Source organism: Arctopsyche grandis, chromosome 3 (genome assembly GCF_051622035.1).
Source record: "Arctopsyche grandis isolate Sample6627 chromosome 3, ASM5162203v2, whole genome shotgun sequence".
NCBI lineage: Eukaryota > Metazoa > Arthropoda > Insecta > Trichoptera > Hydropsychidae > Arctopsyche > Arctopsyche grandis.
Genome location: NC_135357.1, coordinates 9,790,063 through 9,796,062, shown reverse-complemented (window position 1 = coordinate 9,796,062; position 6,000 = coordinate 9,790,063). Strand labels below are relative to the sequence as shown.

General features: G+C 32.0%; 1 protein-coding gene across 1 annotated transcript in view; it reads left to right on the top strand.

Annotated features, from left to right (window-relative positions):
* The first annotated feature begins 1,045 nt into the window (after nt 1–1,045).
* Nucleotides 1,046–6,000, top strand: part of LOC143909592 (uncharacterized) — a 19,413-nt gene continuing 14,458 nt past the window's right edge. The window contains exon 1 of the mRNA XM_077427648.1: nt 1,046–1,524. The gene's annotated coding sequence lies outside the window, so the exon portion shown is untranslated. The remainder of the gene's footprint in view (nt 1,525–6,000) is intronic.

Genomic DNA, 6,000 nt, shown 5'->3' with positions numbered 1-6,000 from the left:
CACTTTTCTTCATTTCGAGAAATATCTCGCAACTGCTTTTCAGAGACTATGGACATATAGAATATAGACATATCTGGACATTTTCAGAGATTCTGGACATATTTAAAGAAGTGATAACAACTTGTGAATTAAGTCAAACATAAATAGTATTTTTGGAACTTTTTTTTTTTTTTTTTATTTATTTATTCATATACATATATTTACAGGATATAATGTTTATTACAAAGTTGGACATGTATTCCTTATCAGATAAGAGTAGCTCTTGTGCCTGATAAGGGAGCTACGATTCTATTATAAATTCTTAAAATCTATTATAATATTTTTTATATAAAAATTACATTAAAATTTTTCAGTGCAAGTTTTTTTTGAAAAAGTGTTTAATTTAAACTGAAATTGGACTTCCGCCATTTTAAAATATAACGGCTCATATGTTTATTACATTATTATTATAAATTCGCAATTGTATTCAAACGAGGATAGGTCACCAATTTGTTTGGAACCGTTTCAACAATTCAATCAGATAAATTGGCAAACTCTGATCTAAATTGGAAACGATCGACCTGGAGTCACATATGTATATCCAAGATCTGGCTAGCAGCACCGGGCCAGGGGTTGAATCCATGACCAATCATTATACGTACGTTAACTACTGAGCTATGTTGTTGGTGATACATATATTTTATCATTGATAAAGTGTTTAGTGTATTTCTCTAGGTTAAAACTTTATTTTATCGTCTTACCCAAGAATCTTCTTATATTTGACATCGAAATCATTCTCCGCACCACTTGTGTCAATAACTGAAAATTCTTGTGGCTTTATCCATATATGAGTCTCTTCTTTATACGTAGTTGGCTAAGAATATAATTGTTGATTCGGTTATTCATCACCTTAATATAACAGCACAAAGGAGTCTAATCTCATTTTGATTGTCCAAGTTTCTACTGCGTATTAACAAATAAATGGAGAAAACCAAACACCTCACAAGACGGATCTTGGTTGCGGATGTTGAGGATAAAAGACATAGTTACTAATATAATTTTTTATTTGCATAGATATTCAAATATCAAATACTCGTCTGATGTTTGAATTTGATATCGCTCCAGATGTTGGTTTCGATTCACGGATTATGTGTTTCTTTTTATCTACTACATGGTTTTATATCGATAAATTCAATATAGCAACATTGTAACAACACAGGCTTTGTAGTTGCACTCTCGAATGCAGTTTGAGAAGCGCTGACCAGTGAACTGTCCCACGGTAGACATGTTTGGAGTGTTTGAAGAAGCACGTCGAGTCTCAGTCGAGTCTAAACGCTCGCACCTGAGCGAACGCGTTCATCTTTTCGCGACATGAAAAAGTTTTCCACCGAGGGAAAACGTCGAATTTTCCGAAGTCGGACTGGTTTGGTGTGAAGTTGACGATTTTAAGTGTATTATGTGAATTTTTGTTTTTTACTATTTCATCAAAGAGCCGCCGATCTGTTGTGATGAATTTTACTATTGCCATTACGTGAAATATCGAAGGTTTGTTTTGTTAGTACACATTTATTTGCATGCAATCATTTTTAGAAATTTAAGATCACGTTGTAAATTTGAATTGTTTGCGATATATCATATTTATGAGTTTAAAAAAAATATTGAATTGAATATTTTTGCAATAACTTTCATTATAAACAAGTGGTGTATATATGTAGTATGTGAAAGTTATTTGTATATTGAAGTTGATTTATTTATGATTGGTTTAGTTTGAAGAAATTGCGTGGTTTAAATGAGCATATACATACACAAGAATACCTTTTTATGTATGCATGAATCTGAATGGATTGTAAATTTGTGTTCATGTTGTAATTGTCTTATTCCTACACGGTTCTTCTTCTTCTTCCGGTCTTGAGTAAGTTACATCTATGTATGTGATTCCGTACATGGTATTGTTCTCATCTACAAGTTACGCCTGAAATAGCACAAGCTTTTCTTTACGATCAACAGGAAGGAATAGTTTACGTGAACGCGCCAGTTTTGTCGAATGGAAACATACCTGAGCATTTTTTGTGCCGAGTGATGTTTCGTTCGTTACTTTGAAGCGAACTTGATGTTCCGGTTCGAGTCAAATTGTTTTGTCATTTAGAGCAGTCACTTGTGCGTGCTTGTCATTCAAAAAAATGACAACGAATAAAAAAAAAAGATAAATGATTTAAGAACCTTGACAGGTGAAACTCGACAATCGATAATTAAAGGTCGCCGTGTCGAGAGATTCAATTGACTCTCTCTGATCTTTGAATCTTACAATATTTGTTTTATATGCCAAAGTACTTACGTGCTTGGTAGTTTGAAGTTGGATTAAAGGTGTAATGGTTTACTTTATCCGTGTGTTATAAAATTGTTATATTGGCGTAAATAGTACGAATTAAAAACGCATCAATGCGAGATAAAGTAAAAAAATATTGTTACTTACAAAAGAGATACTTTCAAGGCTTCTCCACGCTCCCTCGGATTCTTATAAACCTGATTTTGGGACCTGATAATAATTCGTACGCTTTTTAATTCTTTTTTTCCCCGAATTCACATCCCAGAGTCGTAGAGTTAATCGATCTTTTCAATCTTTCTCCATCGAATTTCCCCCCCCTGCATATGCATCGTCACATAACAATACAATCCATTCAATTTTTCTCGCATTTAATTTCAATGGAATTATTAAGTTTATTGTATGTTTTCGAATCGAATCTCAAAATAGTTTTTTTCCCCACTCAAAATTCAACATCATCGCAAATGGGATGATGGATCAATTTTGATACGAGTGAGCATATTTTTTCAATAATTAACTTACGTTTATTGGTATTCGAAATTAAAAGTGAAATTATTTTGAAATTGATCTTTCGAACGTGTCGATTTCGTTTTTCATTATTTTCAATAGAAAATTAAATTTTCTATTTATATGTATGTACACATTTAATATATGTACATATATAGAAGTCGACTTTTATGGTATAATGAAATTTGATCGGAAACAGCAGTATGTATTTAAATAAAATGAAATCATCAGTGATTTTGGATTTAAAAATTATGATCATCTGCATAAATAATTTGTTTGAATAGTTGTAAGCGCATTTATATGATCAAGTGCAAATACATACACATTTTCAATTAGAATTCGGTGATTTTTATTAATAATATTTAGTAATAACTAGTAAAAAAAGTGAAGTGTTGATATTTGAATATTTTTTAAAGCTTTTGATGTAATGCGCTGCCAAGCGAACGCGCATTAGTTTGAAAGACCAATAAAATAGTTTATGATTTCGGAATTAAATTCCGAATGTATTGATAGTATGTATATTGTATGTGTAGGCGTCTATTGATTTAAAATATTTTCACGAGAAAATTTAAGATTTTTCTGACAGAAAGCAGATGTTTCTTTATCGCAAGAGATACATTTTAATTATAGAAAATAAACGAAAGAGCGTTTGCTTCTTTATCGAACACAATCAAAATTTAACAGCATTTATTACGGCGTTCAAATTACTTCCTCTGCTATTTTTTCAATGCAACATTTTGAAGAGATGTTTATCGAGTATCGTAAATGTTGGCATTCGGTCTCGTAAAAGATCACCGTAGTGCTTTGGACCATTTAACTATGAATAGAATTCCATGATGTGCGATTTGCACAAGGGAGTGTTTGTGCTAGCGTATCTTTGATTCGATTAGTTAATTAATCATGGGAAAATTTTCATCCTAAGATTCCAAATTCCATGTACAGCACTGCAGACACACGCGATCGTCTATCACACTTACCGTTTAGTCGGAAAAATGTCATTCATTTGCTCGGAAAAATCGCCGTGTTAATGGGGTGGAATAATTTGAGGAAAATCGCGAGTTGACACGCAATCGATTCGCGTTTTCGTTTTATTTAATTAGAGATAAGGTTTGCTCGATATGGATGTCTCGTATCTTAATTTTTTTCCGATGAATGCGATACGGGATTCATTACATGTTTCGCATTAATCTATTTATGTAAACTGTGGAGTGTTTCATAATCGTAAATTATGAATTGTTGTGTTATCGCATGACGTAAATTTGAATAATGTAATTATGACTCGTATTACTGAAGGGTATACATACATATAAGCCTTTTTTAAAATGACGGGGTGTAATTTGATGATTTCGTTTGTCAGAAGTTGTGCGATGTTTGCTTCCAATTGTTCTTGTTACATTTGATTACTTCTGCGAAAAGTGGCTGCGCATTAATTCGCAATTATCGTTAGCTTCTAACCTGTCGCTAACGATGTTAAAAAGAGGTGAAAAAACCTACGTTAGTACTGAGTGATTAACAAAATTAAAACAAATGTAAAGTTGGTGCTTTTAATTATTGAAAATCGTTTCGGAAAAACATGTATGATTGAGATAATTAACCCCTTCAAAGTTCGTTCGCTCTGTTGAAATGTTAGCGAAGAATCTCTTTAATGATTACAACACGTATGTATGTTAGTCATGAAGTAGAAAAAAAGACAAATCATGATTTGTCCAAACGTCTTTTAACACACACCGCCGTCTGATTAAATAATGTGTGTGATGTGTAAAGAATTTTCTAGAATTGAATAGATTTGATTAGGATACAATCATACCATCAAGTATTAAGTATATATTTAACTTTTTTTCCATTATTCCGTTGAGTCATATTTGAGTGAATTTGTTTGAGGTGTTTCTCAGGATGATAAATAAAGTACATTCATACATAGATAAAAGGGTGATTGGAATGAAAGCGATTTATTTACAAGTAATAGATAAGAAAGTTGACAAGGAAAATGGGATCAGATATAAAAATAAAATAAAAACTTATATACAATAAGAAATGGTTTTGGGTATTAAGCATGTGTCATCAGGGAAAAGCCAAATTTAGTTGAATTGGTACGCCAAGAAGAGATCAGATACATACATATGTACATACATATATAATAACACTGTTCGACACGAAAAATGGTTCAGAGACGAGATATGACTTTTCTTATAGATCTATTTCTATGCCCAGTTAACTCGAATCTGGTAATAAAAAATGTTGATTGGCTTGATATTCGTACATATGTGTTTTTTAAATCGCGCGATTTTTGTTTATCTTGGTGTTGTTCGATCGATGTCTCAAAATCTGTCAATTTCCTGTTCAAAATGAGTATTGGAATCTATAGTCAGGTATTTTATCTTTCATTTGTAGTACTTTTCAGCTGTCAAATCTCTCTAAGTAGTCGTCCAGTTCAAATCAAAAGTCAAAAGTACGTATTTTCACATGGGATTCTTTCTCACTGTTAATACTGTTTTATATTGAGTATTTTCTGTTGACACATATTTATTAGGATAGTGTTCTAGCCACACTTATTTTTTTTTTTCGTTTAAAAGGGGTAATTGGAAGTGTGCTTAATTTCAAATCGGTAAAATTGCGAGTTAACATCTCGTACTATTATTTACTCGTATTTGGACGAATCTGAATTGAATTAATAGGGATAATATAAAAAATTGTCTTTATATCAGAATTAATTAGAATTAGAATTAGAATTAGCCAGCAGCATAGCTCTGACGTTAAGCTTCTGCTTACCGTCAAGAAGGCGCCGGGTTCTATTCCTGAATGAAAATGAATTTTTCAGAGTATGCTGTTGGTCAGACCTGGATTTGTGACTCCAGGTTGATCGTTTCCTATCAGAGTTTGCCAATTTTCTCTGATTTCATTGTTGAAACGGTTCCCGGAAAAAAAAAATTGGCTAAAAATCCTTCCTACCTACTATGTCGCCACTATTTGAAAAATTTGATTGATTTACAATAAAAATTTATGTACAATTCATAGATGTCTCGTTAATTTGCGAGTTTTTTCAGTGTCTCGCAATTCAACGACTTATAATAAAAATGCTGTATTTGTATTTGTAATTGGCCAGGAAGGCGCATTGGGATTTTACATGTAAGGCCTTCCTGGTATATATGTAAAAAAAAAAAAAAAAATTCCTGTTAGAAAAATCATATTTC